Below are 12,500 nucleotides of genomic sequence, written 5' to 3' on the forward strand. Positions count from 1 at the left end.
CCAGCCAGTTATGAAAGGGAAGTAAGGTCAGCTAAGGTCAAGAAACCGGACCACAGGAGAAACGACCATATATATATATATATATATATATATATATATATATATATATATATATATATATATATATATATATATATATATATATATATATATATATATATATATATATATATATATATATATATATATCATATATATATATATATATGTTATGCGCCATTAATTACTCATGTCATCTTGGTGAATAAATTCTTTGATTTTCCAATCCTTCAACCATTACCCTCCCCCCTCCTCTCTCTCTCTCTCTCTCTCTCTCTCCCCTCTCTCTCTCTCTCTCTCTCTCTCTCTCTCTCTCTCTACAGATAACATTAATCACCCAAAAATCCCTTAATCTCAAAAACAATTTCTGCAATAAATCACCCGGTAATCGAACTTTTGAAGCCGAGAATATTTCACGAACAAAACCCTTCGATTAAAATATCATTTGTGGATATAGCGAAGCCTTTAGAGATCTGTACAGCTCTCTCTCTCTCTCTCTCTCTCTCTCTCTCTTCTTCTTCTTCTTCTTCTTCTTCTTCTTCTTCTTCTTCTTCTTCTTTTTGCTTTTATTTATCCTCTCTCTCTCTCTCTCTCTCTCTCTCTCTCTCTCTCTCTCTCTCTCTCTCTCTCTCTCCCTTCTGCCTGTACAGTTCTATCTCCCCCCCTCTCTCTCTCCCTTTTTTTGCTTTTATCCATCCGCCTGTATAGTTCTTTCTCTCTCTCTCTCTCTCTCTCTCTCTCTCTCTCTCTCTCTCTCTCTCTCTCTCTCTCTCTCTCTCTTTTTTGGCTTTTATCCTTCTGCCTGGCAAGATATATGACTGCGGTTTAGCGATGCCTGAAATAAAACTATAAATCTCAAAGTTCGCTGAAATCAAAACAAAATTTTTGAATAGAGTTTAGTCCGGGTTCACTTCCAGAAATGCCTTTTATGGTCTAACTTTTCGTTTCCTTAATGGAGAGGTTTTTCCGGATGTTGGTTATGATAATAATAATAATAATAATAATAATATTATTATTATTATTATTATTATTATTATTATTATTATTAATGTGGATCTTCTTCACCCATTCTGGGATCAATAAGGAATAATATAATAATAATAATAATAATAATAATAATAATAATAATAATAATTAATAATGATAATAATAATAGTAACACTAAATATTATTATTATTATTATTATTATTATTATTATTATTATTATTATTATTATTATTATTATTATTATTATTATATTACTCCTCTTGATCCCAGAATAGGCGAAGGAAATCCATTATAATAATTAATAATAATAATAATAATAATAATAATAATAATAATTATTATTATTATTATTATTATTATTATTATTATTATTATTATTATTATTATTACTCCCTCTTCATCCCAGAATGGGTGAAGGAAATCCACATTAACAATAATAATAATAATAATAATAATAATAATAATAATGATAATAATAATAATAACAAAATTGAGTTTTAATCTTTCATCATTTCATCTTTCCCACAGAACCGCGTTATAAAGTAATAGGAAACGCCGCAAATAATCTATTTTATCAAAAAAATTTCTCCAAGCGGCCTCAGATCAACCCGATTTCTTTACTCCACTTCGAAACCCCTTCATCGTTATAGAAAGCTAATTATTTCTCCCCTTCAGGATAATTACATACGCCGTAGATGACGGAAATCAGAAACTGACGGAGAGAAAATATAAGAAAAACGAAGCAGTTTTCCCGACTTTAAAATGGCTACCTGTGAATGTGAATGATTAATGGCCGGTGATTCGGACTCTCGTAAATTGCGCTGTTAATTAGTGCAACTGTAATACATTACCCTTCAATGCTTTACGGTAACGGGATGAGAAAGATTTTTATTGTGGGATTATTATATTATTCCCGTTTCCTTTCTTCATACGGAAATCGCATGATTATTGAAGAGAATTTAATTACAGGTCTGTGTCGTGATGGTGGTTTGACACAAATTTTCAGTTTACGCTTGCCGACTACCTTAGGTGTTTATACATATTATTATTTATTATTATTATTATTATTATTATTCATAGATAACCCTAATTATTGGAATTATTATTGAAATTATTATTTGGTGTTTATTATTATTATTATTATTATTATTATTATTATTTATTATTATTATTCAGAAACATGAACCCCATTCATATGGAACAAGCCCACCACAGGGGCCGTTGACTTGAAATTCAGGCTTCCAAAGAATATGATGTTCATTATTATTATTATTATTATTATTATTATTATTATTATTATTATTATTATTATTATTATTATTATTCAGTAGATGAACCCTAATCATATGGAACAAGCCCACCACAGGGGCAATTGACTTGAAAGTCAGGCATCCAAAAAATATGGTGTTCGTTATTATTAATATTATTATTTTATTATTATTATTATTATTATTATTATTCAGAAGACGAACCCTATTATTATGGAACAAGCCCACCAAAGGGACCACTGACTTGAAATTAAAATTCCAAAGAATATGTTGTTCATTAGGAAGAAGTAAGAGGAAGTAAAGGGAAATATATAAAGAAGAGATCCCACATATTAAAAAAGAAAAAATAAATTAATAAATAGATAAAAAGATATTAAAAATCAAGGAAAATAGCCTTAGGGTAGTAACGCATTGCACGTTGCTGGAAAGCCACGAATATCATTCCGTTGATTGTCGAATCAGCGTCTTGATAAGAAAGCATTGATCTAATGCCGATTTCTTTCGATGTTCAGCGTTTAAGCTCAGCAGAGGAGTTTCTTTTCTTAATTATTACGAAGGCAAGATAAATATATAAAGAGCAATGGCACAGAGAATGATATTTGATTCGTAGAAAATGGCTACTGGAAAGATTTACCTCTTCTTTGAGAGAAATTCGAGTCATTTTCTGCATATTTCTCATAATATAATAGAGTACGCAGCCATTGCTTGCTAGGAAATACGGAACACGGGTATTGGCTATATTCCCGAGGTAGCGTGGATTTGATATTAAGCGATATTTGTAGCTTCATGATCGTATATAAATCACGGTGTGATAAAAAAACAAAAAAATGTCATATATATATATATATATATATATATATATATATATATATATATAGTGTTTATATATAGGTCTTGATCAATATAATATATAGGTTATGACCTTAAAACATTATTCACGAGGAGGTCTATATCAAATATATACTCTGATTTATATATTTATATATAATATCGCAGAATATACGAAAATGGAATATATTTATAGCGTATATATATCACTCTATATATATGTAGAAGATTTGCCTAGTGAATGGGTGGAAGAGGTCATTTGATTATATATTTTTTTAAATTGTATAATAGGTTCACATACATACATAAACATTATTCACGGGGAGGTCTGCAGTCAAATAAGAGACTCTGATTTATGCTGTTTGTTTTCATTTAGAGTAATGTTTTTTTAATTGTATAAAACGCACATACATACAGCCTTTTAGAGCGTTTCATATATTATCACTCTTCTGAAGGCCGTTGAAGATATGTAGTCCAGATATGAATGGGAGAGGAAAATGCTGTTTGTCATTTTATTATATATATTTTTTTTAATTGTATAATATACATACATACATACATACAGGTCCAGATATGAATGGGAGAGGAAAATGCTTTTTGTTTTCATTTTATTATATATATATGTTTTTAATTGTATAATATACATACATACATACATACATACATACATACATACATACATACATACATAAAGGCAATAGCCACGAAGGGAAAGGTGAAACACGGAGTGGTTGTTAGGCCTTTCGACTTACTGTCCTTTACTTACATACATGCATAAATGCATACATACATACATACATAAATGCATACATACATACATAAAGGCAATAGCCACGAATGGAAAAATGAAACACGGAGTGGTTGTTGGGCCTTTCGACTTAGTGTCCTTTACATACATACATAAATACATACATACATACATACATACATACATACACACTGTGTAAGCACGCGTGCTTGACTCACGCACATACGAAAACCTCCCCACGCGGAATTCGCCCCCAACAACGCCACAGATGTTTGCATTTTCCGCCACTTATCATGTCATTTCCCCCCTGAACGCTCTCAAACGCACTGACGAAAGCTAAACACCTTTGAGACCTCGCTACTGTCATCTTGGGCATTCCTCGCGAAACGCTGCGTTCATCTGCATACTACACGAACGGTAAACAGCTTCCGTTTGCGGACGAAGTCACACTTGTAATTATAGGATAAACAGCTTCCGTTTGTGGACGAAGTCACGCTTGTAATTATAGGAGATAGGTATGTATGTGAAGGATATTGTTCTGTTTATTTTTTACTCTTTAATGAGTGAATTCTTTGTGTTATATTTCCCATTACTTTCTGTTACTTCTTTCTAATGAATGTCATATTCTTTGGTAGCTTGAATTTCAAGTCAATATTCCTTTGGTGGGTTTGTTCCATATGAAGAGGGTTCATCTTCTGAATAATAATAATAATAATAATAATAATAATAATAATAATAATAATAATAATAATAATAATAATAATAATAATATCCGTTGTAGAAATTTGGGAGGTGTGACAGAGGGAACATTGCTCACTTAAGTGGAAATATTGATTAGAGTATATCGGGATGGTATGGTCAGTATATGAATGGGAATCCATCACGATCGATTAATAGCCATATCCAGTCGCCCCTCCCCACCCCGCCCCCTACAAACCATGACGCCACGAGACTCAAATTCTGTCAGTATTGCTTTCAGTTTTGTAGAGAGAGAGAGAGAGAGAGAGAGAGAGAGAGAGAGAGAGAGAGAGAGAGAGAGACAGACAGACAGACAGACAGACAGACAGACAGAGAGAGAGAGACAGACAGACAGACAGACAGACAGACAGACAGACAGACAGACAGACAGACAGACAGACAGACAGACAGACAGAGAGAGAGAGAGAGAGAAAAGATTCGGGCGTTAACAGTAGTAAAAAATTATTTAAGTGGGAAAGATTCCACAGGGAAACGTAGCATCATTGTCCTTGTAAATATTGCAGGGCAGATAATTCAAAAGTTCCCCTCATAGATGTACCAAGTAGCCCCTATCAGGTCACACACACACACTTATATACATATATATATATATATATATATATATATATATATATATATATATATATATATATATATATATATAAATTTCTGACTCACATCAGGATCGAACCAGGTCTTTCAACGAAAGGCCAGCGCCTTGCCTTTCAATTGAAAGACTGGGTTCGATCCTGATGTGAGTCAGAAATTTACGTTCCACACGTGATTGTGTGTTGATTATTTCTATATATCTATATAGGCCATATATAATGTGTGTGTGTGTGTGTTTGTGTGTTGTTTATATATATATATATATATATATATATATATATATATATATATATATATATATATATATGTATGTATGTGTATATATATATATGTTTATATAGTAGATATATAAATAAAAGTATATAATTATATATTATGCATATTTATATATATATATATATATATATATATATATATATATATATATATATATATGTATGTATACTTATATATCCATATTTTTATGTGATCCACTTTAAAAGCACAATATGTATCTATAAGAGTGAGCGTGTTTTGAGTTAACAATTCCACGCAACAACAGGTTGAATTCCACAAGCTCTGAACAGTTGAACGCGGCGCAGAACCCTGCCCGCCACTTAATAAGCTACATACGACATTAACCCTGATTGGACAGAATGAAAAGCTTTTCACACAACCATTTTTGGGATCCCTGCTTAACCCTGCCTAATTTTTCCCCCGGGTGTTTTAATTGGGGCCTTTTGTTTAATCAACTTCATGAAGTTATCAATGGAGTTTCTATTTTCCATTTCCTGTTTATTGTAAGCGCTTGCTTTTTTAATGCCCCCAGAGTTGTGTTGATGATTTTAATTTTTTTTAATATATCTATCACAGTTTTTCCTTCTATTTTAATGGTAGCTGTGAACCAGATTGGGTACTTAGTCAGTTTTATTATTAGTTAAAGGAAATTCAAAATTGAAAATTGAAAGCATCTGTTTAATAGATCCTCACTACAGAAGGAAAAAGAAATCTGCTGCTGGTCACTTATCATCAAAGGAATGTTTTTTTTTAAAAAAGGTCAGTCGACCGAATTTTAAACTGACCTCTGATGCTGAATGACCATTGACCTTATCATTTTGTGGCGCCTTTAATCTCTCGCGGTTGCCAACAGACCTTTCATTATTGATAAAATATTTTTATTTTCATTTTGTTGCGTCACCATTCACGCCTTCCTCCAACAAGAATAATAATAATATGTCTGAAATATTACTGACCTCTAGTATTTTGGACATATGTAATAATTATATGTAATTTGTCGTTTACCAGTCAGTTTGTTTGACTTCTTCTTGACTCTCTCTCTCTCTCTCTCTCTCTCTCTCTCTCTCTCTCTCTCTCTCTCTCTCTCTCTCTCTCTCTCATCATCATAGCTGGATTTTGTGCAACAGAGCAGTCTGACAACACTTCTCTTTTTCATTTTTTTTCAGCACGGCATCTCTCTCTCTCTCTCTCTCTCTCTCTCTCTCTCTCTCTCTCTCTCTCTCTCTCTCTCTCTCTCTCTCTCAGTAATATTTACCCACTTTCACCTCTCATTCACTTTCCCTATTTTTCTCCCTCGTTTGTTTTCATTTCCATTCATTCAGCTCATTCCACCGAATAAAAATAAAAAAAAAGCGAAAATAAAACCCCCCAAAAATAGACGAAACTCAAAAAAAAAAAAAAAAAAAAAAGTATTTTTGATCCAGAAGCACTTTTATTGGCGAGCGAACTTTGCCGGGATGACGGGGGAAGCCATTCCGAAATAACAGATGCGGTCAAAACGGCCGGGTCAAGTGTCAAATTAGGCCGGAAATCCTCGCATTGACGGGGTCAGCGCCCCCCTTTTACGTCACGGCTTTACGGCTTCGCTTCGCCGCTTCTTCCGGACGCTTCATAAACAAAGGATTGTGCCGCTCCGGCGAATTCTGCCAAGGGTGAATTCTTTTTGTCACTTTGTTATTTATTTTTTTATTTTTTTGCTTTTTTATTCTTGTCACTTATTTATTTATTTTTTTGTTTTGTTTTGGAATCTAAAACTATTTCTCTTATACTAAAAGATGCTATTTTTGTCTACCACATATTGATTTATTTATTTTTGACAAACTAAAAGTAGAATTCTGTTATGATTATCTGGCCAAAGGTGAATACTTTTTATCACTTTATTTTTTTTTTTTTTTTTTTGCTTTTTTTATCCAAAGCTATTTCTCTTATACTCAAAGATGCTATTGTATCTAACCTATATTGATTTATTTATTTCTGACAAACTAAATGTATTTTTATTTTGATAAAAGCGTTTTCTAATTTTTTATCCCCTTTTTTTTTGCAAACTATTTCTCGTATCAAGATATTATGTATTTCATGTCTTTTTTTTTTCTTGCCAAATAACAATTTCTCTTATTGCCAAAAATCTTTATTTTTTCTCTTTTAATTTTCTGTAAAAGAAAACTATTGTGCCGGCTTTGTCTGTCCGTCCGCACTTTTTCTCTCCGATCTTAAAAAGTGCTGAGGCTAGAGGGCTGCAAATTGGTATGTTGATCATCCACCCTCCACCCATCAAACATACCAAATTGCAGCCCTCTAGCATCAGTAGTTTTTATTTTATTTAAGGTTAAAGTTAGCCATAATCTTGCTTCTGGCAACGATATAGGCTAGGCCACCACCGGGCCATGGGTAAAGTTTCATGGTCCGCGGCTCAAACAGCATCATACCGAGACCACCGAAAGACAGATCTGTTTCCGTTGGCCTTGATTATACGCTGTAGCGGCCGTACAGAAAACTCGATTGTTTTTTACTTGTGTTTTTTTTTTTTTTGCAAACTAAAACTATTTCTCTTATTGCAGAGATATCGTGCATTCTTTTTCCCCTTGTTTTTTGAAAACTGAAAACCATTTCTCTCTTAATTTACCAAAAATTTCATGCATTCTTTTCCCGTTTTCTCTTGCGAGCTAAAAGCATTCCTTTCTCACAGTTAAAAAAATATCCTGTATTCCTTTTATCTCAACGTCATTATGATTGCAGGAATGTTGCATAATTATTGTGAAATGTCAGATATATGAGAAAGCACGGTACAGCATTATCCTGTCATTGCATTTGTTAATTAGTGTTCTGAAGCTTCAATTATTAAGGTTTTTGACCTAACAGAGCCAGACACTACTCTGGGGAGTACCAGTGAATTAGGGCACTAATGCCCCGTAGAGAAATGCCGAGTGGAAGGTTGTGAATCCCTTGGGAGGGGTAAACACCCTGGAAAGGCAGTTATATATCCTGTACTTAAAATGAATGGATATCACAAATGTTAGATCAATCAGTATATTAAGGACTGCTACCCCTGTGGGAGTTGACAGTAAAAACTAGGTATTATGCCCTACCCCTGTGGCAGTAGGCAGCAAAAACTAGGTATTGCAACCCGCCCCTGTGGTAGTAGGCAGCAAAAACTAGGTATTGCAACCCACCCCTGTGGTAGTAGGCAGCAAAAACTAGGTATTGCACCCTATCCCTGTGGTAGTAGGCAGTAAAAACTAGGTATTGCAACCCACCCCTGTGGTAGTAGGCAGTAAAAACTAGGTATTGCACCCTACCCCTGTGGTAGTAGGCAGCAAAAACTAGGTATTGCACCCTACCCCTGTGGTAGTAGGCAGCAAAAACTAGGTATTGTGCCCTACCCCTTGTGGTAGCAGGCAGCAAAAACTTGGTATTGCAACCCACCCCTGTGATAGTAGGCAGCAAAACTAGGTATTGCACCCACCCCTGTGGTAGTAGGCAGTAAAAAGTAGGCACTGCGCCCCTACCCCTGTGGTAGTAGGAAGCAAAAACTAGGTATTGCACCCTATCCCTGTGGTAGTAGGAAGCAAAAAATAGGTATTGTGCCCTACCCCCTGTGGAAGTAGGCAGCAAAAACTAGGTATTACAACTCACCCCTGTGGTTGCAAGCAGCAAAAACTAGGTATTGCACCCCACCCTGTGGTAGTAGGCAGCAAAAAATGGATGGTGTGCCTATCCCTGGAGTGACAGTGGAAGCAAAATATACATACATACATACATATATATATATATAGTATATATATATAAAATATATATATATATATATATATATATATATATATATATATATATATATATATATATATATATATATATATATATATATATATATATATATATATATATATATATATATATATATATATATATATATATATATATATCTGCATTTTAAGGCAGACGGGCTCATTGAAGAGGGTTGTGAACCCCTTGGTTAGGAGAAGTGGCCGATAGATGGCAGATGAATCACTTCTTCAGGCTTAAGATAACCGTACTTTTTAATTTCTGTGGGATTCCTGGAATTGAAAATAATGGTATTAGGCTCACCAAATCCTCGGGGGGCATGGGGCCTGCATCCCCATTCATCGCTGCGAAAAATCAAGTTGAAAAATCATAGAATATTGTTTATGAATGAATGAACTGATATTTTTACTGATGTCCTTATTGGCCTGTTTATCACCTTTATCAGTTTGTAAATATACTTTGGTTTGAATTTCTCCTTATTCACGTTTGTCCATGATGTGGATAATAATAATAATAATAATAATAATAATAATAATAATAATAATAATAATAATCAGTAATAAAAAATAATAATAATAATAATAATTATTATTATTATTATTATTATTATTATTATTATTATTATTATTATTATTATTACTCAGATGAATAATTATGAAGTTGGTTTAAGAAGTTGAAACTAAAGCTAAAATAATTATCATTTAGAAAAAACCTCAGGTAAATTATTCCTTGTGAACAAGGTTAGTGAACTATGAAGAAAAAAAATTATAATCAGAAAGAACGATGAAAAATAATGCAAACTTTTGAATCTGATTTCCAAAGGACGTAAATGTTTTCCTTCTCTAAAAAAAAAACAATAAAAAAAAACAAGTGATTTAACTAGAATTTTAAAAAATATAAAAACTTCATGTTTCTCCTTTTTAATGTTTTCCTTCTCTTTAAAGTAAGAAAAATTAAAAAAAAGTGATTTAACTGGAATTGAAAAAATAAAAAACGTATTTTTCTAATCATTTCAAACTTTATCGGCTGGAAAAACCTCAGGCGATGTTTTCCCATCATCAGTTCAAATAAGCATCAAACGATTGGTCTCGATTTCTCCGGAGACTCGACGTGCAAAAAAATGTTGTAGGAGATAATTAGTTCCCTTTCACTTTGTAAAAAAAAAAAAAAAACTTAAAATATGCTTCCAAGTTTCTTCGGCGCAATTGAGTTTTCTGTACAGCCGCTACAGCGTATGATCAAGGCCACCGAAAATAGATCTATCTTTCGGTGGTCTCGGTATAATGATGTATGAGCCACGGCCCATGGAACTTTAACCAGGGCCCGGTGGTGGCGTGGCCTATATCGTTACCAGATGCACGATTATGGCTAAATTTAACCTTGAATAAAATAAAAAATACTGAGGTTAGAGGGCTGCAATTTGGTATGTTTGATGATTGGAGGGTGGATTATCAACATATCAATTTGCAGCCCTCTAGCCTCAGTAGTTTTTAAGATCTAAGGGAGGACAGAATAACGTGCGGACGGACAGACAAAGCCGGCACAATAGTTTTCTTTTACAGGAAACTAAAAATAGGCAGTCTTGTGGTTATTTAAAAAATGGATGTGACTTTGCAGCAAATTTCAAGATTTTCTGAACCACTGGAGCAATTGTTATTGCAATTATTACTTACGAATGAATAAGATATTAAATTTTATTTATTTGCTTATTTTATTTATTTATTTGTATTTATTTATTTATTTATTTTTATTTTATTTATTTATTTATTTATTTATTTATTTAGATAGATAGTTTAACGAGCAATTGGAAAATAAACGATTTTTTCTGAACCCGACGTATGTGATTTTATTTCTCTGAATAAAATCCTCGACTTGACATCAAATTTTATTTCACAACAAAGCATGACTCCCAATTCTATTTCACAAACTTCAAAATATACAAATACTCAAAAACGCTGACGTTAAAAAAAAAACACGTCCAATTCATTGCCCTCTCGAAAAAGTGTATAAACAGGGACAGTAAAAAAGGGACGAAAATTCACCTCTCCCTGAGAAAATTGTTTCTGGTCCTGGCCGCCGACATAAAGTTTTTATCACTCGGTGTCCTCATTCGGAAGGAACCTCATCTACCAGGAAGTCTTGGCGGGAAATTAGAGAAGAAGGAAACAGTTTTTTTCCCCTTTAGTGTAAGTTTTAGCTTTCTGGAAAAGAAAACTCTTGTGCCGGCTTTGTCCGTCCGTCCGCACTTTATTCTGTCCGCACTTTGTCTGTCCGCCCGCAGATCTTAAAAACTACTGTGGCTAGAGGGATGCAAATTGGTACGTTGATCATCCACCCTCCAATCATCAGACATACCAAATTGCAGCCCTGTAGCCTCAGTAATTTTATTTTATTCAAGGTTCAAGTTAGCCAGAATCGTCCTTCTGACAACGACATAGGCCAGGCCACCACCGGGCCGTCGTTAAAGTTTCATGGGCCGCGGTTCAAACAGCATTATACCGAGACCACCGAAAGATAGATCTATTTTCGGTGGCCTTGATTATACGCCTTAGCAGATGCACAGAAAACTCGATTGCGCCGAAGAAACTTCGGCATATATTTTAACTTGTTTTCTTTCATCTATCAATTTGTTGAGTCTTTTGTTAATGTGTCACTTTTCGTAGCTGAATGTTTGTATTATATATCTTTTGTTTAAAAAGAAATATTGCCTTTTTTGAGTTCCATTATCTTACAGAGATTAGTTCCTTGTTGAAATTCTATTGGATGATTGTGAAAAGTACATTTTTTGTAGCTTAATTTTGTCATTAACTTCTTTTATTTATTAAATATACCGTCTTCACTACGTTTTATTAAATATATTGTCTTTGCTACGTTACATTAACTTATCAAAATTCGTATGGGGTCATTATTATTGAGGTTCAAATCCTGCCGCTCACTGATGGCTCGGATTGCGCCACTGCAAAAATCCGGTAGCCTGTCAACCTAACGGTCTGAAAAAACCCAAGAGGTTCAGTAGGAGAATAGATACCAGCCCTCGGGTTTGGGAGTTAAACAGTGGGCCTAGCGACACACTGGCCATGTGCCACAGTCATTGGGACCTGTCCCCCACTGACTGTCGGCCTAAGAAACAGGAGATCAGCGCCTGCCCTATGAGCGTACAGAGGTCCAGGAGGACTTTAACTTTAACTTTAATGGCTTAATAATTTCATTTGATTTCTTTGAT

The sequence above is a fragment of the Macrobrachium rosenbergii genome, chromosome 16 (assembly GCF_040412425.1).
Source record: "Macrobrachium rosenbergii isolate ZJJX-2024 chromosome 16, ASM4041242v1, whole genome shotgun sequence".
NCBI classification, from domain to species: domain Eukaryota; kingdom Metazoa; phylum Arthropoda; class Malacostraca; order Decapoda; family Palaemonidae; genus Macrobrachium; species Macrobrachium rosenbergii.